At 47.4% G+C, this 23,507-nt stretch overlaps 1 long non-coding RNA gene across 1 annotated transcript; it reads right to left on the reverse strand.

Annotated features, from left to right (window-relative positions):
• Positions 1-581: 581 nt before the first annotated feature.
• LOC310667939 lies at positions 582-5,237 on the reverse strand. Its single transcript, XR_014506454.1, has 2 exons — positions 4,025-5,237; positions 582-695 (listed from the first exon to the last, which is right to left on the reverse strand). It is a non-coding gene; the product is annotated as an uncharacterized lncRNA (long non-coding RNA).
• Positions 5,238-23,507: the final 18,270 nt, after the last annotated feature.

The raw sequence follows: 23,507 nt of genomic DNA on the forward strand, positions 1-23,507 counted from the left end.
TTTGGATTGTTATAAATGTATATTTGTAAAATCCAATAAACATGATTTCAGAAAAACAACAACAATGGTTGGGCTCAGCTGAGTAGAAAAAGAATGTGTGTGTGTGTGTATTGTGTGAAGGTTGTATCCAAGGTTGCGAGAATGAAAGTTCCCCCAGAGGTGTGTTACAGAGGCGCACTTTGTGAGCAGACTGTAAGGGAACACAAAATATGTCACCATCTTCAACTGTTACCTCACTGATTTGTAACTCAAATAAAATGCTTTAGCATTCCCCATTCGCTCACCCAATAGGAACAAAAGCCTCCACCTTTTGTTTTCTCAATAAAGGAAACAGAAAACTCGCCTGAATAGCACTGAATGGCAGCCTATAATTGCCTTACCTTTTTTTCTTAATACCTCAACAGACATTCGTGATCCTCTTTGAAGTCTTGCCACCCTCCTATCAGAAGATGAAGAAGGCTGTCCTCTTCCATAGCGTTGCTGTATTTTAGTTATTAAGTAGGATCTTAGCCAACAAGCAAAGAAAAACATTCTAGGTCCCCTGCCGCTGAATAATTGTTCCTGTTGTGACTACAGATCTGCTCAAGGGTGCCAAATAAAATTTAATTGGTTTAAGGTCAGAGGAGTCACTGGGTTCCTGAGGGTACAGAGTCAAAGGACATTGCTTGGAAAAGTAATCAGGGGCAACTGGAGACCTGAGGAAAAAATATTGCATTCTTTACTGTCCAGTAAGTCATAGTTATGGTATTTCTCAAATCTATATTTAACCATTGTTCGGGAAAGGGGGTGTTTATTGGAAACATGATATGTTTGCCTAAGCCAAGCCTTCTTCAACCTGGTGCTATGTGGGGCTGATGGGAGTTGTAACTCAAAACATAGGAGTATTGGTACATAGGGTTGTACTCAACTAAAATTTACTCATAATAGACCCATTGAAATTAATAGACCTGAGTTGGGAAGTGGACTGGAAGTAAGTGGAACTGATATAAGAGAGGAGTCAAATGCTCCATAAAGTCAATCCTGGTCAAAATTGACCCGGCTGAATTTTGTACTGGCCAAAATTTTGGAATGCTTTCCAAAGGCCAACAAGTAACCGTATTTTTTGCTCTATAGGACACACTTTTTCCCCTCCAAAAATTAAGGGGAAATGTGTGTGCATCCTATGGAGGGAATGCAGGCTCCTTGGCTTCAGTGATAGCAACGCGAAGCCTCCGAAGTGCAGAGGGAGCGCTCCCTCCGCGCTCTGGAGGCTTCGCGTTGCTTTCACTGAAGCCTGGAGAGTGAGAGGGGTCAGTGCGCACTGCGCTCCTGCTGCGCTCCGGAGGCTTCGGGTTCATTTTGCTGAAGCCGGAAGAGCAAGACTCTCCTGGCTTCAGCAGAGAGGGAGAGCTGCGCAGCGCCCCTTCAGCGAAGCGGGAGCAGAAATGGAAGGGGCTCCGTTTCTCCTGCCGCTTCGCTGAAGGGGCGCTGAGCAGAGAGGGGGAGAATTTTTTCCCCTTGTTTTCCCCCTCTAAATCACGGTGCGCCCTATGGTCAGGTGCATCCTATAGAGCAAAAAATATGGTACCTTTGGGTCAACCTTGCAGGATGCACACGTCAGCTCTGCCCCCCGGCATTTAGACTTTCTTAAAATAAAGGTCCCATTCCTACAAATGAGTCACTTTTTGCTAAGGCTGATTGCTCTGAGAGGGATAGGGTGAGGGTTGGCCTCTTTGGGTGGAGGGTGGCGCTGTGGTCTAAACTACTGAGCCTCTTGAGCTTGCCGATCGAAAGGTCGGTGGGTTTGAATCCCTGTGACGGGATGAGCTCCCATTGCTCTGTCCCAGCTCCTGCCAACCTAGCAGTTCGAAAGCACACCAGTGCAAGAAGATAAATAGGTACCACTGCGGCAGGAAGGTAAACAGCGTTTCCGTGTGCTCTGGTTTCCATCACAGTGTTCTGTTGCACCAGAAGCAATGGGACCTTTATTTGTAAGCCTAATTGCCACATGGAGTGAAGGCAGGAGTGAAGAGGCCCCAGGCAGGTAGCTCAGTTGGTTGGAGCGTGGTGCTGATAATGCCAAGGTTGCAGGTTCGATTCCTGTATGGGACAGCTGCATATTCCTGCATTGCAGGGGGTTGGTTGAGATGATCCTCAGGTTCCCTTCCAACTCTACAATTCTATGATCCAAAGGCACCAATGGCGGAATCTAGCCACAGTATGGGAGTTCCTCACCCATGCTTTTCCGAATACGTAAACAGAGCCCTATTTATTGCAGGGTGCATATTTTATTTGTGATAGGTTATTAAGATGCACTCTTATTGTGCAAAGATGTCATCAGAGACTGGACAGAGGAGGAATGGTGGAGACCGCCTCCCCAGCCTGATCCCTCCAGAGAAGACGAAAACAGTCTAGATTTGCAACAGTGGTGAGGAGCAAAGCTGGGAATTAATGAGAGAGGAGGAGGAGGAGGCAGAGCAGCTGGGTGACGCATTATCTCTGGGAAGCATTCCAGACCTCCCCTTCCCAGGACCCAGCAAGCATTGAAAGTAGGAGAGCAAAGGGCTTGGAGACAGATGTGCCTAAGCGGCAACCGTAACAGGGGTTGTGCTGTTGACGAATGAGGAAGTAGGAGAGATGGGTGTGTGTGGAGAATTATTTGGAGAAACCCCATTACTCCAAGAGGCTGCATGTCTAAGCCTCTCTCTGTGACTATTGAATAAAAAACATTGGTAAGAACTTTCCTTGTATTATCCATTCCTGTCAATCAACCATGGAGGTTTGGATCCTCTGGCGCCTGACAAAAGAGCACAAACCAGAATTTAGCCAAAAGGGGGGGGGGCTTATGCAAAAGAGAGAGTACAGGGGTGTCCTCTGTCCCACTGACAATAGCACACTGTTGGGAAGGCTTTTTGTTGTGTTCAACCTTGCTGACTTTCCCCGCTTCTAACAAAGTCATCTTTTAAAATGCGAACTTTATTGCAGGAGTATTCTCAACGGGTTTATGAGAGCATTTAGAGTTCCTTTATAGTACATCCTCATTTAAACGGTGGTGAGTGAGTGTGTGTTTGCCGGCACAGCAGGGCCAGTTTATGAAATCTTCTCTAAAATATTTTGATCAGCTGCAAATAGCCCCAGAGCTTATGAAAGAGAGACATTGCTCAGCAAATTGCAAACATTATGATAAACTAGTCATGCTGAGATAAAACAGAAATTACTCCTAATTGTATTTTTGTGCATGTAAACTCTTCCCCCAGTAACGTAATCAAAGGAGTCCTTCAAACGCAAAATAAAGAAATATTTTAAATGACATATTCAAGGGCTTTGGCAGCATAACAGTGTCTGGCAAACATCATTAAAATATGTTGGATTCAATCTGAAGCATGTTTATTTCATGCACAGTTCTAGACAATGCAATTAGTCCCTAATCTGTATCTGTTCCCAACGCTAGCCTTAACACTTCGCCCTTCAACTCAAGGCTGTCTCCCTTGACTCAGGTGCAGTGAAACTTAGCAAAATTCAACAATGCTCCCTGCTGCCAAAAGAAGTGAGATCTATGAGGTGGTAAAAGGTAAAAGGACCCCTGGATGGTTAAGTCCAGTCAAAGGCGTATATGGGGTTGTGGTGCTCATCTCACTTTCAGGCCGAGGGAGCCAGAGTTTGTCCCTGGACAGCTTTCAGGGTCATGTGGCCAGCATGACAAGCCACTTCTGGTGCAATGGGACACAGTGATGGAAACCAAAGCGCACGGAAACACCGTTTACCTTCCTGCCGCAGTGGCACCTATTTATCTACTTGCACTGGCGTGCTTTCGAACTGCTAGGTTGGCAGGAGCTGGGACAGACCAATGGGAGCTCACCCCGTTGTGGGGATTTAAACCGCTGACCTTTCGATCAGCAAGCCCAAAAGGCTCAGTGATTAGACCACAGCGCCACCCGCTGTAGTGTGTCTGGTTCATGCATTATGTGGTGTTTGCCATTGCGGCCCAAACCACACTTATCCCTAGTGGCAATGAAGCTTCTTCTTGCAGGGATATCTCACTCACCCTGTAAGAATCTGGCAGAGCAGTGGCGTAGCTTGGAGGGACACTGGGGCAGTTGCCCCAGATGCAATATTGTTAGGCAAAAATTCGACACCCGGTGCTGCCTCAATACAGCTGTATGCTTTTGTTGCTGGGCTCCATTGAAAACAACTTCTCCATGTGAACCAGGAAATGATCTCTCCAGACAATGGAATGACTTCTTTTCTTATCTCCGCAGCTGCGATTTCCTGGGAGGCGCAGAAGCTATTAGGCACATGCATTCTCTGTCTGTTTCCCTTCCACCCACTCCCTGCGGCCCTGGGCACTGGCAAACTATTCTATGCCACTGTGGCAAGGCAATCCTATATGAAGTTATTCAGCAGCAACCCCCATTGAGTGTGATGGGGTTTCCTCGACAGGAAATGGGTATGTACCTGAATCCTGAAACCACAAGTATAGTGACAACTGTGTTTCCTTCCTTCTATCTGATCATCATTCAGGTAAGGATCAATAAAGACCCAGGGCCAACTGCTGGCCCTATCTAGTACCTGGTAGCCCACCATGGGACCTTATGGGGAAGGGAGGTTCAGAAACAGAATACACACATGATGTCAGGGACCGTGCTGAGGAGGAATGGTGGGACCCAACCCCTCCCTCGATCCTGAATCTTCCCAGGAACAGGAAGACAGCGTAGATTTGGGATAGTGGTATGCAGAGGGGCATAGTTCAGAAGGCAGAAGCTGGGAAATACTGGATGGGGAACAGATAGAAGAAGAAGAAACACTGGAAGAGAGAGGGTTAACAGTTTCAAAGTCTCTGGACAGCATTCCTCCCCCGCCTTCCCCAAAGCTGAGGAGAGCTCAGAAAGTCTCAGAACAGAAAACGCAGAGGGTACAAGCTCAGGTTACAAGATTTAGGAGTGACGTAGATTAATAGGGACGGAGAGGGGGAGTGACCCTTAATTGGGAGCACCGCCATTTATAGAAGATGGGTTCTTTGTTCTCTCACTGTGATTATTAAAGATTCTAATTGGTAAGACGTTCCTTTCTTTGATCTTCTTATCTACTGCCACGAGGGGAGAAAGCTGATTCCCTGAAGCCTGACAGCATCCCAGCAGACCCCATTGCTGATAATGGTCCCTGGCCACCATCCCCCCCCCCCTTTAAAATAACTTGCCTTTGTCTGACATGAGCAGCCTGATTTTAGCAGCCATTTTAATTTCCCACAATGCTCCTGACATCATTTGGGGCACTGCTTTTTTATATATAAAAAAGTTTGTTATCTTGATTTCTTACTCTTTCAGTAAGTTTTGCCATTTCTGAATATTCCACAAGTTTTTGTATCCATTCTTCTTTCCCTGAGACTTCTGCTTCTTTCCATTTTGGGGCGAGTAACATTCTTGCTGCTGTAGTAGCATACATGAATAAGTTTCTATACAATTTAGGTAGTTCTGTCCCTATAATCTGGTTTGTCACTGTTAGAAACAGGATGCTGGACTAGATAGGTTTTTCGCCTGATCCGCCAGGACTCTGCTTGTGTCTTAATAACTGCACTGGCCCCCTGTGGAGTACAGAGTCAGGTTTAAGGTGCTGGTTTTGATCTTTAAAGCCCTCTGTGGGCTAGGACCCACGTACCTACAGGACCGCCTCTCCTGGTATGCCCTGCAGAGGACCTTAAGGTCCACAAATGACAACACTTTGGAGGTCTCAAGTCACAAGGTGGTTAGATTGGTCTCAACTAGGGCCAGGGCCTTTTCAGTACTGGCCCCGACTTGGTGGAATGCTCTGTCACAAGAGACTAGGGCCCTGTGGGGCTTGAAATCTTTCCGCAGGGCCTGCAAGACAGAGCTGTTCTGCCTGGCCTGTGGTTTGGATTCAGTCTGACCCTTATGTTTCCCTCCCCTTATGGTTTTGATCTATGGGCTACTATTAAAATAAGGCTGTATTTTAAATTGGTCCCCCTCCCCATTATGTGTTTATTGTAATTTTACTGGTGTTAGCGGCCCTGAGCCCAGCTCTGGCCGGGGAGGGCAGGGTATAAATAATAATAATAATACTAATTATTATTATTATTAACTGCATTCCAGTTCTCCTAACCTGTTTTTTTCAACCCCTGAGACCCCTAATACAGAGAGTATCTGGGAAAGCCAAGTAGGCTTGATGTATAATTTAGGCAGCCAATCATGGTGCAGCAAGTTAAGAACAGCAGTGTGTAATTTTTAAGGCAGAAACCAGCAAAGGATGGGAAGCATCAAGAAAACAGTACAAGGGACTGAAGGCACTAATACTGAGAAGGCCAAATGTCCAAGCACTCAATTTTGTCATTATAAAATCTGGAAGGGATGCTTTCCTACATCTGCCCTGCTCATCAGACGATATTTGTATATACATGGGCCCAGTGCGGTCTTTCAAAGTTCATTTTGCAAGGAGCACTCTACTAGATTTGGCAGCCTCATTTATATTGGCCTGTAATTTAATTCCCATCTAAATTACTGCATTATAAGCTGCAAATGGGAGGCAATGTCAATATGTAACCATGTCCTTTTGGATATTTTCCCGTAAAGTAAATTGACTCTAAGCTAATTTTGGAGCCGGCACCAGTTTCAGATTTCTGACTTGGAAGGGATCCTAAGAAGAATGCAGGAGTGCTGCAGATACTTTTTTTCCTGGGGATCTGGTACAAAATTTGGCTTCCTGGTTAGTTCAGAGTTTTACTTATTTTCTCATTTAGCTCTCAGGTTGCACGGTGAAGTATGAAACAGCAGAATCATTGTTAGAAACGTAGACCTGACTTTCTTCACACGTTGACAACTGGCTGCAAGAACAGCTTTTGGCACTGGTAGATCCCCAGGAGGTTTTGGTAGATCGTGGTCGATCGCTGGGTCCCTTTCTTTATCGTTGGTAAAAATCGAATCCGGCCCTTCCCTCCATTGTTGAATGATGGGCAGAACAGAAGAAGGAGTTTACTCAGTGAGGCTGTTTTTCCTCAGTGATTTGTTGGTGATAGGCTGTTTTTCTTCCTCCCCCAATACCCTTAAAAATGGGGTTTTCATCCTCCCTAAAAAATGCTCAACAACTTTGACCTGAACCCCCCCCCCCCCAAAATGGCGGTAGATCACTGCCAGTATTTAATTCTGTAAGTAGATCACAGTCTCTTGGGAAATGGCCACCCCTGCTAGTCAGTGCAATCACATAAATGTAGCACATGAGGGTTAATCTGGAAGCAGAGCCTAACACAGCCTGGAATGGAAAGTGGGAGTGGTCCAGTCCAAAGAGGTCATCTGAATAAGGTTGGCCACCGGCCAGTACTTTATATTTCTCTCTCTTTCTTTGTCTGATAGGCAGTTTGGAAAGTCAATCAACTCTCAGTTATCCATGCTCCACCGAAGATCCACTAGGTTCTATTCTGCTTCGCTGGCAGATTGAGTTTGAAGAGTCCAATTCTGAGGGAAGCTCATCACTACCATTCATGAGTAACAACACTGAAAGTGAACATCTGTAGTTGCACTTTATGCCGGGGAACCTGTGTGGCCCTCCATAGGTTGCTGGACTCTTCCTCCCAACATCCCTGACCAGTGACCATGTTGGGTGGAACTGATGGGATTCCACTAACATCTGAAGGGCATCAAGTTCCCCCATCCTTGGCCTAGCCTATATCCCACTGCACTAAAATAACAGGTAGCAAGTCCTGAGATTTCCAAGGCAAAGTTTTTAATGTGTGTACATTGCAATGTTCAGAGTCATTCCTTTATCTTTCCCAAGATGCCATAGTTCCATGATTATAATCTAGCATCTCTCAGGCATGTAAGGCTAGCAGCACAAAGGAGGGTTCTGGGGTGAAGACTCATGTAACACTCAGGCTACAGTCATGTAAGGAATCAGACACATCAAAACTTTGCCTTGAGAATCTCAGGACTTGCTGCCTGTGACTTAGGAGACATTGAACAGGAGTTCTAATGGACGAGGACCTCAGCGTTCTTCCTATTTCCCTGTTCCACTGTACAGTTTCTTCCCTTCCTCCAATGACCTAGCAAATCCACACATCGCCTTGTAACGCCTCTGAAACAACAGTTTGAGCCAGCCCACCTAAGGCACCAGAAAGGTGTCAGAAAGCCACCAATCTCTCCTCACCAGCCCAGCAGTTTTCTTTAGGGTTGTTTCTGCCTCTTGGCCACCCAAGGATTGCATGAATATAGCAACCACAGAAAATGTTGCATTGCGGAGTAAACAGAGATGTCCACATATTGGATATGCAATAATTCACACAACATTTGCATTTCCTTAGAATATGGATCACAACCAACTCTTTGTTTTTTGTAGGCAAAACGATTCTCCAGATTTCATTCCGTCTGTGAAGGTGAAAGGGTAAACTAAATCACCATGAGGACCCTTTTTGACTGAACAGTAGTAGCTCCAGTGGAGTTGCAGCGCCATTCACCATCCCCACCATTAGGCGTAGGGGGACAGTGCCCAGTTGCCGTGGCGTACAAGTGTCAGAGGTTGGACTGGGGAGGAATGGTGGGGGGCCACCCCCTTTCTTCTGAACCTTCCCAAGAACAAGAGGACAATAGTTTTCGACCATTAGTTTGCAGAAGGACATAGTTCAGAGTCTGCAGAGGGGAGAAGCTGGGAAATATTGGGAGAGGAACAACAGGAAGAAGAAGCACCAGCAGAGAGACAGCTGACAGACTCAGTGTCTTTGGAAAGCATTCCTGAGCCCCTTCTCTAAGGACTAGGCGTGCATTGAGAGTAGAAGAACAGAAAGCTCAAAGGCAGAAAGCCCAGATTAGCCAGCACAGGAATGACACAGGATAAGAGAGACGGAGGGGGTTGGGCTTTACTCGGAGCAACGCCATTCAGGGCCGTCTTTAGCATATGTGCTGCAGGGGTGCACAGATCCGCCCAGTGCCCCCAAATTTAGTTTAGCCACCCCCAATTTTTTTAGGGGGGGCCAACTCAAAGTTGACAAGCTTTTTTGGGGGAAGAAAATCGCTCAGGTGTAACAACGACGCAGCAGAAATAACTGCTTTTAACATCACGGATTAACAGAATGACAGAAGAGGGGGGTTGAGGACTTTTGCTCCATTGCTTTTCACTTCCACCGATCGAGAGGGACCAGTATATAGTAGGTATACATTTGGTGCCCCCCAGAATTCAGCGCCCAGGTGCCCCACACCCCTTGCACCCCTGGGTAAAGACGGCCCTGACACCATTATTTAATAGGGACTACATTCTCTCTCTTTCTCTCTGTGAATACTGAATAAATTCAGTGGTAAAGACTCCTCTTGTTACCTGCTTTTTTTTGCTGCCACCAGGGGAGGGAAAGGATTGCCTGAACCTTGACAGCAAGAGAGGGCTGGTGGCAGCCCTGCTCCAGCTATTCCTCCTGAGCTCCCACCTATTTCCCTCTGTTGAAAGACAGAGCTGCATGGGGATTGCCTGAAGGATAGAGGGAACTGTCAGTATGTAGAGGATACCCAACTCTGTTCTTTTTTTTTTAATAGATCTAAGCTCATCAGCAATTTTGATGCTTAACATGCCTGGCAGTGCCAAGATGGAGGAAGACATGATGGGAACGATGATCTCCCGTGACAAGGAAATTAGGGTGATTTTGCTTGTTGTCAAGTCGTTTATAAAGGTCTGGCCTTTATAAACTAATAAAGTGGATCCCTAGAATGCAGAGGTCCATATAGTTAAAGCCATGGTCTTCCCAGTAGTGATGTATGGAAGTGAGAGCTTGACCATAAAGAAGGCTGATCGCCAAAGAATTGATGCTTTTGAATTATGGTGCTGGAGGAGACTCTTGAGAGTCCCATGGACTGCAAGAAGATCAAACCTCTCCATTCTGAAGGAAATCAGCCCTGAGTGCTCACTGGAAGGACAGATCCTGAAGCTGAGACTCCAATACTTTGGCCACCTCATGAGAAGAGAAGACTCCCTGGAAAAGACCCTGATGTTGGGAAAGATGGAGGGCACAAGAAGAAGGGGACGACAGAGGATGAGATGGTTGGACAGTGTTCTTGAAGCTACAAACATGAGTCTGACCAAACTGCGGGAGGCAGTGGAAGACTGGAGTGCCTGGCGTGCTCTGGTCCATGGGGTCACAAAGAGTGCAGACACACTGGGCAAGAGAGTTATGTTGGAGCCCCACTAGTAGCTCCTTGTCCATTTGTCCAATCTTTGTAATGGAGCTTGGGGCTTGGAAGAAGATGTTGCTTCAGCAGTGAAGCAGCTCAGATTGGAGGCTCCACCCCTTCCTGGCTATTAGCAGGCCTGATCAAAGCCTGTGTTTACAACTGCCCCTCATGAGTAGCCTCACTTGCAGATTCACGGATTTTGGAAAGCAGCACCCAACTCCAGCAAAGAATGGCTCATGGCTTTGTTACCACTGAACCCTCCTGGCATTAGTGTGCAAACACTAGCTTGGCCAGTGGCAGAGGGGACTGCGTGGGGAATAATCACATGAGGAAGTTGACATTGGGAGCCCTTTGGGATGTTGTCTCAGAGCCACAACCCCCCCCCCCCCATTGTCCTGGAGATAAAGGGATTGAGACCTCCATTCTTTCTCCAAAGTGGTCATTAGTGGGGAGGAATCCCCCCCCCAATTTTATATCGATTCCTTTCTCGTGTTTATAAATGTTGGATGCACTGATTGTTCAAAATATTGGTGGTTGTTTCTTTAAGTCGTTGGTAATGGTTGTCTTTCTCCTGCAGTACAATAGGCAGAAGCATGGGTCTGCAATTTCTCATTTTCTTTTGGTGCTTTATCATTTCTTTCTTTTTAAAAATGTCATTCATCAGAATGGGCTTCATATCCTCTTGGAAAATTGCCTGAGTGAATGGGTTCGGGATATCTGCTCATTGTTTTATAAGGGTTGTTGGCTAGCAGTCCGTCTGACCTTGCAAATCTATTCGAGTGATATTGTTTTTATTGCTTCCTTTAATTTTGCTGTGTGTGCATGTGCGTGCGTGCACACACACACAAATCTGTATATTGTGTTCAGCAGAGAGTCTTCTAAGAGAAGCTTTTTTTCTGCCATGTATTTACTCTTCCAATCTTAGTCCTCCACTGTAAATACAAAACACAGATGGCTCAATATCTGGTGTCTATTAAAGCCAGCTGTTATTCCATTTCCTTTCAATGGAGAGGAAACCTGTTTGGCTGGTCATCTCTGAGCAGAATGTCCCTCTATTACATGGGTCAGCAAACTAAGTCCTGTGGGCTGTATCAGGCCCAATTGCCTTCTAAATCCGGCCCGCGGACGGTCTGGGAATCGCCGCATGGATTGCTAGCACGTTCTTTCCCTCTTCCTCCCTCTCCTTCACATGGCGGCGGCAGTGGTGGTGCCTCCCCCCTCCCTCCTCCTGGCTTCTCCCCGCCCTGCCTAGAGAAGGAAGGGGGCTGGGCTTTGTTGGTGCCAGCCCCTGCCACTCACAAGACACAGGAGCTGCGGTTGGCTGAGTGCCCCTCTTGAGCAGCCGCCATTTAAAGCAGCCCCCCCCCCCCCCGGAGCCCTTTCACATGCCACTCATCATCCCTCATTCATTTTTCCCCCTTCAAAATATAGTCCAACCCCCCACAAGGTCTGAGGGACAGTGGACTGGCCCCCGGCTGGAAAAGTTTGAGGACCCCTGCTCTATTATATGGTAAAGTCAAAGCTTGCTTTCCCAGGAAGCAGACTAAGAAGGTGCCTAGATCTTAAAGTTTTAGGGGCCTTAAAATCTCTGGAGGTCAAGAAGCAGACCCTACACGAAAGGTCAGTTAAGCTCAGCAAATAATCCAGTGTGTGTGTTTGTTTTAATCCTGAACTTTGGAGTGGCAGCAAAACAGTGAAAGCTAAATTAGGAAGGGTCATCCTGAAGCAATCAGTTGAGGCATCACAGCTCAATTTCAATAGTGCAAATCTTGTTACTTTAATAATTCTATTGGAATGATAAATACATTTGGCTTGAGTCTGAGTTTGGAACGAGAGACGGGCAGAGATATTGAAACCTCCAATCTGCTGCACTGAAGGGGGTTTGGATGTGGTGGGGGTGTCCCTTTGTCTGGCTCCGCTAGCAGGGAACATTTACCACCACGGAGGTCCTTGCTGCATTCACCAAAAGCACGGGCAGACAGAAGCTATTGCTGCTGATGTTCTCTCCCCTGTGGCATTTTTGAGGTGCAGCTGAGATGGTTGAGAATCATCTGGTTCATAAAGCAGTCCAGCTCCTGACAATGAGTCTGATCTGGGTCTCTTTATTTCACTGGAGCTGGTTGCACAAAAATGGGGACAAAGCCCCCAAACCACCTTCTGCTCTGATCAGTGCGAACGTCAGGACTTAAATCTGGCAGTGGCTCTGATGCTCTGTGCAACCCTCCTGCTCTGCTCCCAGGTGGGAGTTAAGTTTGCTCTCTAGGTCTTCTGCTGAGTTACGCAAAATGCAAGGAAGTAAGGGTTCATGAAGGAATGGGAAGGCAAAAAGTGAAACACTCAGGGCAAAACATATGTTGCATGCTATAAGATGCAGTAAGAAGAGGGCTCCCCCCCCCAACTGGAACTCATTGGAACTCTGTTCCAGCACCTCTCAGATGGGCACCATTGCCATTATAAGAGAACAAGTGAGTTCCGGCACCTCTTTCTCTAGAAAAAATAGCATTTTAGACAGTGTTCTTGAAGCTACCAGCATGAGTTTGACCAGACTGCGGGAGGCAGTGGAAGACAGAAGTGCCTGGTGTGCTCTGGTCCAGGGGGTCATGAAGAGTCGGACACGACTAAACCTGAAGCGTCTGTAACCCGAGGTATGACCGTATTACAAATCTTGGCTGACCATAAGTGAGAGCTCCAATATGAAAGGCAACTTCAGTATGTATAACATAAATGTCCAAAGGGGCGATCAATTGATAGCCTTGAAAGGCTGAAGGGTCGCTGGTCTATATTAAGATATATTCATTACCTGACCATGCATATTTAAGATAGCAGCAGTAACAACAACAACAACAACAACAACAACAACAACAACAATTTATTTATACCCCGCCTATCTGGCTGGGTTTTCCCAGCTACTCTGGGTGGCTCCCAACAGAACACTAAAAACAGAATAAAACTTCAAACATTAAAAATTAAAAATTAAACAGGGCTGCCTTCAGATGTCTTCTAAAAGTTTCTTTCCTTGACATCTGAAGGAAGGGTGTTCCACAGGGCAGGCGCCACTAATGAGAAGGCCCTCTGCCTGGTTTCCTGTAGCTTCACTTCTCGCAGGGAGGGAACCGCCAGAAGGCCCTTGGAGCTGGACCTCAGTGCCCTGGCAGAATGATAGGGGTGGAGACGCTCCTTTGGGTATACTGGGCCAAGGCCGTTTAGGGCTTTAAAGGTCAGCACCAAGACTTTGAATTGTGATCGGAAACGTCCTGGGAGCCAATGTAGGTCTTTCAGGACTGAGGTTATATGGTCTCGGTGGCCACTCCCAGTCACCAGTCTAGTTGCTTTGATGTAGTTTCCAACTCTGTAGTGACTAGTGCTCCTATACCTTTAATAGCTGCTTGATCTGCAGACAGAGCAGATACTAATGCTTTTTTCCATGGTGTGAAAATTGTTGCCTGCAGGTTTTTGCACATCAAACTGCTAGAACGGACACAAGAGTTCGTTTGGTAACTCTGCTAATTTTGCTCCCTATTCTACTCTTACCATTTTTTGTGCCAAAGGAATTTATTAAACAGAAACACACATACTTTCTCTCTCAACAACCCACACATAAACACACACACACACAAATACACACACACAGCAGACCTACAGCAACAAAATGAAGCATTTTTGTTGCAGCCTCTTGCACTATATTGTCAAAGCCTCCTGTGAATCATTTTTATGTTGCCAGTAAAGGCTACATTAAATGCCCAAAACAAGCTGCGGCCGTCATTACTGAGAATGATGATGAGTCAACACACGGATGCTGTGAGTAATCTTTCCTGATAGCAAAAAAGATAACAAGTAGGTTTATATCAGCCCTAGTTTATGGGGACCCTGGAGCATAAAAGGGATCTTGGTTTACTGTACTGCTATTTGTGTTTCCTGAATGGTAATGGCTGGCTTCCTGTCCAATATTCAGTAATCTACAAAATTATTCAGAATTCCATATTTCATGTTTAAAGTTTCTAGACCTCATTGCATATATGAGGGTGAATAGGACTTACAGGAGCAGGCTTTCCACCTTTCCCCACGCTACTTCTATGCCTATTACCTGGTACACAGGGCAGTTCGCAGGATAAAATCACAACAGAAATACATACTCAAAACAAGAACAACCCAATGACCCCTTGGGACACAGATATTCAGTAGATATTTTTTACTGCTCACGTATATGCTACCTCTATATCTGAGTGTCCAGTTACTGTTAAAAGCATAAACACAGAGCTAGAGAAAAATGGGTCGTGTCAGGCTGCAGAGGATCTAACCCCCAATGCAGGATGGCAGGAACAGAGAAGACAAGGAATTGTTGTTGTTGTTTAGTCGTGTCTGACTCTTCGTGATCCCCTGGACCAGAGCACGCCAGGCTCTTCTGTCCTCCACTGCCAACCGCAGTTTGGTCTAACTCATGCTGGTAGCTTCAAGAACACCATCCAACCATCTCGTCCTCTGTCGTCCCCCTCTCCTTGTGCCCTCCATCTTTCCCAACATCAGGGTCTTTTCCAGGGAGTCTTCTCTTCTCATGAAGTGGCCAAAGTATTGGAGCCTCAGCTTCACGATGTGTCCTTCCAGTGAGCACTCTGGGCTGATTTCCTTAATGGGAACTTAAATCCACAGTTGGGCAATATCTTGGTTAGTTCAAGCAAAATACCACAAGGTAATCCACAAGCTTTCAAGCTCTCCGTAACTCTTCATCCAGTTAGAGGGTATAAAAAGTGTGTGTGTCTGGGGAGGGGGGACTGAGCTAGTGGTGAAGCCATGTGGTCTGCATTTAGTCAATAGCTCTACCACTTGCAGAGTTTTCTCCTCACTCACCTGGTTTACTATCTTGCCTGATGAAGAGTACTGGGAAGTTTGCAAGCTTGCATGCTATTTTGTGACCTAATAAAGGTATTGCCCGGGGACGCGGGTGCTGCTGTGGGTTAAACCACAGAGCCTAGGACTTGCCGATCAGAAAGTCGGTGGTTCGAATCCCCACGACGGGGTGAGCTCCCGTTGCTCGGTCCCTGCTCCTGCCAGCCTAGCAGTTCAAAAGCACATCAAAGTGCAAGTAGATAAATAGGTACCGCTCCGGCAGGAAGGTAAACGGCGTTTCCGTGTGCTGCTCTGGTTCGCCAGAAGCGGCTTAGTCATGCTGGCCACATGACCCGGAAGCTGTCTGCGGACAAATGCCGGCTCCCTCGGCCTATAGAGCGAGATGAGCGCGCAACCCCAGAGTCGGGGGTTGCCGATCAGAAAGTCGGCGGTTCGAATCCCCGCGACAGGGTGAGCTCCCGTTGCTCGGTCCCTGCTCCTGCCAGCCTAGCAGTTCAAAAGCACGTCAAAGTGCAAGTAGATAAATAGGTACCATTCCGGCAGGAAGGTAAACGGCGTTTCCTTGCACTGCTCTGGTTCGCCAGAAGCGGCTTAATCATGCTGGCCACATGACCCGGAAGCTGTACGCTGGCTCCCTCGGCCAGTAAAGCGAGATGAGCGCCGCAACTCCAGAGTCGGTCACGACTGGACCTAATGGTCAGGGGTCCCTTTACCTTTTACCTTTAAAGGTATTGCCCTCGTTGGGATTTTGGCACTCCCCTCTCCCATGGGCTAGCAGAATTAGCATTACTTCAGGGACCAATATTCTCACTGGCCCATTTCTAAGCCACAATCTTATTCTTAGGCCTCGGGTGAGACAAATGGTTACCCCGAACATATGGCGAGATACACATTTAGCGAGTGACAGGAAAGGAGTGAAAGTTTTCAGAACAGATCTCCATCATCGTCTCCTTGTGGGCAAATGGATTCCTTGGAGAAGGGTTTTTGTTTTTTTAATATATAATGCTGCAGCAAAAATGTGCAGGCGAGAGTTTCCACCTATAACACCCTGTGGGCATGACATTGTCATGCGCCTGAATGTGTCTGTGCCTCAATGTCAAGTTGATGTCTGCTCAGCGCTCCAGAGTGCTAAGACTGGATGCAGCAACTGTTCGCTCCCTCTGCAGTGACCATTGACACTGCCCGCCCCCCGCCTGACACATAAGGATGCTTTTCCATCTGTCTCTTTCAAATGTCCCCAAGGGCCGTGCTGTATTCTTAGCTGCCCGACAGCAGGCAAAGAACGACACTGGGACCCCCGTCTTCATTTGAGGTAATTAACACCTTTCTAAAAGTGTGAATGAAAGCAATTAATATGCTAAGCCACACCTGCTCTGGAAGAGAGAGAACCAATTATCAATCATAATGTGTGAAAAAGTGATTGGAAGCAGAGGCTAGGCAGGCTGCGCTCAATTATTCCTCCATGCATGGGGGGGGGGGGAGCCACACATCCTTTAGAAACCAGCAGCAGATTAAATGCAATAAGCCCGTGAGTCACTGTTCCTGTGGCAAAGCAGGGCAGACTATGCCTTACAGTGGTACCTCTGGTTAAGAACTTAATTTGTTCTGGAGGTCCGTTCTTAACCTGAAACTGTTCTTAACCTGAAGCACCACTTTAGCTAATGGGGCCTCCTGCTGCTGCTGTGCCACCACTGCACGATTTCTGTTGTCATTCTGAAGCAAAGTTCTTAACCCGAGGTAATATTTCTGGGTTAGCGGAGTCTGTCACCTGAAGCGTATGTAACCTGAAGCGTCTGTAACCCGGGGTACCACTGTACGTTGAATCAGACATACATGGTCCTATCTCCTCTGACTGGGAAGAGTTCTTTCGCATTCTGCTTTGAACAATGGTTTCAGCAATAAATAGAGATGTAGCAAAGTTTCATGGGACGCGGATGGTGTTGTGGGTTAAACCACAGAGCCTAGGCCTTGCCAATCAGAAGGTCAGTGGTTTGAATTCCCATGACGGGGTGAGCTCCCGTTGCTCGGTCCCTGCTCCTGCCAACCTAGCAGTTCGAAAGCACACCAGTGCAAGAAGATAAATAGGTACCGCTCCGGCGGGAAGGTAAACGGCATTTCCGTGCGCTGCTCTGGTTCACCAGAAGCAGCTTAGTCATTCTGGCCACATGACCCGGAAGCTGTACGCCGGCTCCCTCGGCCAATAAAGCGAGATGAGTGCCGCAACCCCAGATAAAGCGAGATGAGTGCCACAACCTCAGAGTCGGCCACGACTGGATCTAATGGTCAGGGGTCCCTTTACCTTTACCTAGCAAAGTTTCAGTAGCACCTTGGACAGCTCCATGCAAGACTCTAGGTTAGAGACTCCATAGAAGCAGAGCTTAAATGTTGGTTCAGCAGCAGCCATTCTTTACACCTTAATAACTCTTAGTATATACCATTGCTGCAATGTGTATTTTGGGCCTATGGACCACAATAAAGCTCTCTATCTCTCTGTGTCCTCAGATAGAGCCTGAAACAGGAGCAACCTCTTTGAGCTGGAGAGGCTCTGCTCTAATGACTCGTCTTTCTCCAGTGCCTCTCGTTCTGTATAGACATCTGGGGCTTGTTGTGAAGACAATTCCATCGCCCACTTTGAGTCCCTGGACTTGTCCCCCAAAGAAATAGAGACTGACCCAGGGCCATGACAGTCAGTGATTGTCAGCATATTTAGAACTGTCAAAAAGCACTCCTCTCCCCAAGAATTCTTCGGTGACATTTGTAAGGTACATGCCAGTCCCAATCTGAACAGGGCCTGAAGGAATATGGGGGTACTTGCTTGTCATTACCAATCACTGAGGATCCCCTGATAAGCTTCCAAGGAGTCCCTGGTCTTTGTTTGAAAAGTGCTGCACTATAACATCACTGAGGGCCAAGTGTATACGTTAATTTTTACTCTACTGCTACTACTACTACTAATTTATTATTTATACCCCACCCATGTGGCTGGGCTTCCCCAGCGACTCTGGGTGGCTCCCAACAGAACACTAAAAACACGATAAAACATCAAACATTAAAAAACTTCCCTAAGCAGGGCTGCCTTCAGATGTCTTCTAAAAGTCAGATAGTTGTTTATTTCCTTGACATCTGATGGGAGGGCCTTCCACAGGGCGGGTGCCGCTACCAAGAAAGTCCTCTGCCTGGCTCCCTGTAACCTTACTTCTCACAGTGAGGGAACCTCCAGAAGGCCCTCAGAGTTGGACCTCAGTGATCTGAAACAGTGGCTGAATGATGGGGGTGGAGACGCTCCTTCAGGTATACTGGGCCAAAGCCACTTAGGGCTTTAAAGGTCAGCACCAACACTTTGAATTGTGCTCGTAAACATACTGGGAGCCAATGTAGGTCTTTCAGGACCAGTATTATATGGTCTTGGCGGCCACTCCCAGTCACCAGTCTAGCTGCCGTATTCTGGATTAATTGCAGTTTCCAGGTCACCTTCAAAGGTAGCCCCACATAGAGTGCATTGCAGTAGTCCAAGCGGGAGATAAGCAGAGCATGCACCACTCCGGCAAGACAGTCTGTGGGCAGGTAGGGTCTCAGCCTGTACAGCAGATGGAGCTAGTAGAACGCTGCCCTGGACACAGAATTGACCTGCACCTTCATGGACAGCTGTGAGTCCAAAATCACTCCTAGGCTGGGGACCTGGTCCTTCAGTGCCCAGTTACCCCATTCAGGACCAGGGAGTCCTCCACGCCTGCCCACCTCCTGTCCTCCAAAAACAGTATTTCTGTCTTGTCAGGAGGGGAGGGAAGAAACTCTCTCTTTGACCCACACCTGGATTATGGCTTTTGCATCCAAATGCTTATTTTTAGCTATTTCATTTTCATTTCCCCCTTCCTTTAATAAACTCAAGGTGGCATGTATGGGTCCCCCTAGTAACAACCCTGCGAGGTAGGTTTGGTTGAGTGGAAGCGACTGACCCTCATCTTAGAGGAATGGGTCTTGTATGTATGAAACAGAAGATGCGGCTGGACTAGGCAGATCCGTTCCTTAGTTAAATTTGAAACAATAGAGGACTGACAGGCTTGCCAGTGAGGTTCCAGCCAATCAATGAGCTGCGCTTTGTCAATGGACAATGGCTGTTTATTGGACTGAGAATTGCCTTTCTCCATCTGACCATTAAAAGAATGGGAATTCAATTTGGGACACTTGGGAGGGCTGCTAAATGCATCTCTCATTCTGGGTCTCCAGAGCAGCTTCAACTCCCATCTCCTTTATCTTCTCCCATTTAGGCTAATGTTTCCTTTTATTTCAGGGCCCATTAAACAGCCCACTTTGGAACATATGGAAATGCACTGATGACCATGCGCTCCTCAATACAGCAGGAGTGTGGAATGTTTTTCAGCCCAGGGGCCACATCCCTTCTGGGGGCCAAATGCCAGTGGTGGGTGGTAAAAGGTAAAGGTAAAGGGACCCCTGACCATTAGGTCCAGTCGTGACTGACTCTGGGGTTGCGCGCTCATCTCGCTTTATAGGCCGAGGGAGCTGGCGTTTGTCCGCAGACAGCTTCCGGGTCATGTGGCCAGCATGACTAAGCCGCTTCTGGTGAACCAGAGCAGCACACGGAAACGCCGTTTACCTTCCCGCCAGAGCGGTGCCTATTTATCTACTTGCACTTTGACGTGCTTTCGAACTGCTAGGTTGGCAGGAGCAGGGACCGAGCAACGGGAGCTCACCCCGTTGCGGGGATTCGAACCGCCGACCTTCTGATCGGCAAGTCCTAGGCTCTGTGGTTTAACCCACAGCACCACCCGCATCCCGTGGTGGGTGGAGCCAGAGGCAAAAGTGGGTGGGGCTAGGGATGTAAATGTTACCTTTGTACAGTAGGCTAGTTTCTGTACATGCTCCTACACCCCTCTGTATCCTCCACTCAGGCGGACAGGAAACAGGGTCTGAGTTCAATTCCAGCCAGGCAAAAATAATTGGGGTACAAAAGAGAGGCAGAGAGGGGAGAATTCCGATGACCACATTTCGCTACTGGGCCTGAGATTCCCCACTACTGCCTTAATAAATATATAGGGCAGTCCTCCCTCCATCATTCAATGGTGGGCCTTTTCTAAATCCTAGTCAGCAAACTTTTCCAGCAGCGGGCCAGTCCACTGTCCCTCAGACCTTGTGGGGGGCCGGACTATATTTTGGGAGGGGAAATGAACAAATTCCCAAGCCCCACAAATAACCCAGAGATGCGTTTTAAATAAAAGGACAGTCTACTCATGTAAAAACACGCTGATTCCTGGACCATCTACGGGCCGGATTTAGAAGGCGATTGGGCCGGATCCTGCCCCCGGGCCTTAGTTTGCCTACCCCCGTCCTAGGCAGAGTATTCCCAGCCACTCCTATTGAAGTGCCAAACAACCTTTGCAGTTGCATCAAGCCTTTCTCAACTGCTTGTTGTTGCTGCTGCTACTTTTCCTGCAACCCATTTTACCTCCCCTCCCTTCCCTACTCTACCCCAGCCTCGGAACATGTGTTTGCTAACCACTTCTGAGCACACAAAAAAGTCCTTTGGCCCTGCTGCCTTGTACCTATTACTTGGTGCTACCAGATGCAATCTAAATTCATTAGCGAGACACAATAAAATCCATGTCCCTCTCTGCGGCCCATTCACAGGTTGATTTGTGTGGCTAGCACGCCTTCCTTTGTCTGCGCCGAGCGGGCAGAGCACATTCTGTACAAATGCATTAATTAAGGCTGCTTTGGCTAACAGATGGGAGAATCTTGTCTTTCCAAGCCATGAATAGCAATTTGGTGTTTTGTTTTTTTTGTGTGTGTTTTTTGACTGGCACCAAGGCTCCATTTTTAACAGACTTTATGACTTTTAGTGATGAGTTGGGAAATGGTCCTTATTATTAGCAAAGCTGCATCCCTTATCTGCCCATCTGTCTCCCCGTCCTTTCTAATTTCCTGAATCACTTTGGGTTCCTTTGCAGCAGTTGCCCTCACCCCGCCCCAAAGGATGGCACTGCCTTGCCTCTGGGTCTCTATGCAGTGTTTTGCATGGATAATATCCACACATCCTTCCTGGAATGCAAGAAACTGAACTATCTTACAATGGTCCTTTCTTGCCTCTCCTGTTCATTCACCTCCCTCAGTTTTTGTTACCTTCATCCAATATCCTCTCCCGTGTCTTCCCATAGCAGCAAAATTCAGATCAGAAGCTCTTTGGGACATGAGCAGTAGGGCCAGTGGGGTTGCCCTGGTGGGGCTATGTTGCTTTCCCGTCTTCCCAATGAAGAAGAGTTTGGATTTGATACTCCACTTTATCACTACCCGAAGGAGTCTCAAAGCGGCTAACTATCTCCTTTCCCTTCCTCCCCCACAACAAACACTCTGTGATGTAAGTGGGGCCGAGAGACTTCAGCTGAGATGAAAACAGTGGCTGTGAGGGACCATCTCATTGCCTCTCCATGCCTGCTGCTGCCAGCCTATTCACTTGGGCAGCTTGTAGCAGATGCTGGAGGGTGTGTGAGGAGGAAGAGAGGCTGCCATCACCAAGACCCCGCCCTGTGTGATGTGCCAGCTCTGAGGGGCAGGAAGGGCAGGGCCTCCGTGGGCAAGAAGAAAGAGGGAGCAGAGTTTAAGCGGAAGGGGTCTTGGTTTTCCCCCCTTAATGCTTTGTGCACTCTTAATCTCAAGGTTGTGGGTTCAAGCCCTACCTTGAGCAAAATATTCCTCCATTGCAAAGGGTTGGACTAGATGACCCTCAGGGTCCCTTCTAACTCTTTTTTAAAATAATATTTTTATTGGTTTTTACATAACAAATTTAAATTCACATCCATCCATCACCTCCTCATTTAGGATTCTCTGAATCCCTTGGCTTCCCTCTGCCTTTCCATGGTTATCATTAACAATCCAATTTTCTATCTGCTTATCTTATTTTCTCTAAGTTACTACAAGTATATTGTCCATTTTTCCATTTTGTCCATTGTTTTTTGTACATTACAAGCATTGCATGAATCCTGCCAAAGTTTTTAGTTGTTTGCAGTGTTCTCTTAAGTACATTATAAATTTTTCCCATTCCTTCTTAAAAATTTCCTCTTCCTGATTATCCCAGTCAGTTTCGGCATTTCTATCATCTTCACCAGCCATTCGTCTCTGGCTGGAATTTTGTCTTCTTTCCATCTCTGGGCCAGTAATAGTCTCGCTGCTGTCGTCGCATACATGAATAATCTTTTCTGCTCTCTCAGAAACTCTGTACCTAAAATGGCTAACAAAAAGGCCTCTGGTTTTTCCACAAATGTTATTTCCAACTCTGCAGTTCTATGTTTCAAGTCTAATCTTGCCCCTTTCTGAAACTTCCTTATTGTTATGTGCCTTTTCTTTTTGTAAATCTACCAAAATATAAAATAAAATTGGGAGTAGGGTTTTTCTCAGGACAGGGGAGGGCATAAGTGCTGAGTTCCATTGGTGCAGTGGCACTCAAACCAGGACGTGGGTGGCTCCGTGATCTAAACCACTGAGCCTCTTGGGCTTGCTGATCAGAAGGTCAGCGGTTCGAATCCCCGCGATGGGGTGAGCTCCCGTTGCTCTGTCCCACCTCCTGCCAACCTAGCAGTTTGAAAGCATGCCAGGGCAAGTAGATAAATAGGTACCACTGTGGCGGGAAGGTAAACGGTGTTTCCGTGCACTCTGGCTTCCATTATGGTGTTCCGCTGCACCAGAAGCAGTTTAGTCCTGCTGGCCACATGACCCAGAAAGCTGTCTGTGGACAAACACCGGCTCCCTCGGCCTGAAAGCGAGATGAGCGCCGCAACCCCATAGTCGCCTTTTACTGAAGTTAACTCTCCAGGGGTCCTTACCTTTTACCTTTAGTGGCACTCACCCCTTTTCTGATAGGAAATGTTCTGTGTGAGGGGAGGATGACCAAAAATGGGGGGTTGTGGAGGGTCATTTGAGGAGGGGGAGTGAGAAATGTCCCTATTTTCATCTGAGGAATGTTGGAGGGGTGTGGTTTAGGGCAGGCATAGGCAAACTCGGCCCTCCAGATGATTTGGGACTACAACTCCCATCATCCCTAGCTAACAGGACCAGTGGTCAGGGATGATGGGAACTGTAGTCCCAAGACATCTGGAGGGCCAAGTTTGCCTATGCCTGGTTTAGGGGGATCCCCTCACAACCTATAACGGTATTGCAAGCCATTGAGGCATCCGGCAGAACCAACCACTTTCACATTCTGCAGGTACCATATTTTTCGCTCTATAGGACGCACTTTTCCCCCTCCAAAAATGAAGGGGAAATGTGTGTGCGTCCTATGGAGCGCATGCAGGGGGGAGGCAAGCAGGAAAAGTCCTCAAAAGCCGCACACAAGCTCTTGCGGGCTTTTCCTCAGGAGGTAGAAGGGACTGACGTGGCCAGTCAGTCCCTTCTCCCTACTGATAGAAAAGCCCACAGGAGCCGCACGCTCCTTACAGGGTGCGCAGCTCCTGTGGGCTTTTGTGGGAGGTGGGTATTGCCATAGCTGTGCACATCCTCTGCCTGCCGGAGAGGTTG

Source organism: Podarcis tiliguerta (genome assembly GCF_965153285.1).
Source record: "Podarcis tiliguerta genome assembly, chromosome: 17".
NCBI classification, from domain to species: domain Eukaryota; kingdom Metazoa; phylum Chordata; class Lepidosauria; order Squamata; family Lacertidae; genus Podarcis; species Podarcis tiliguerta.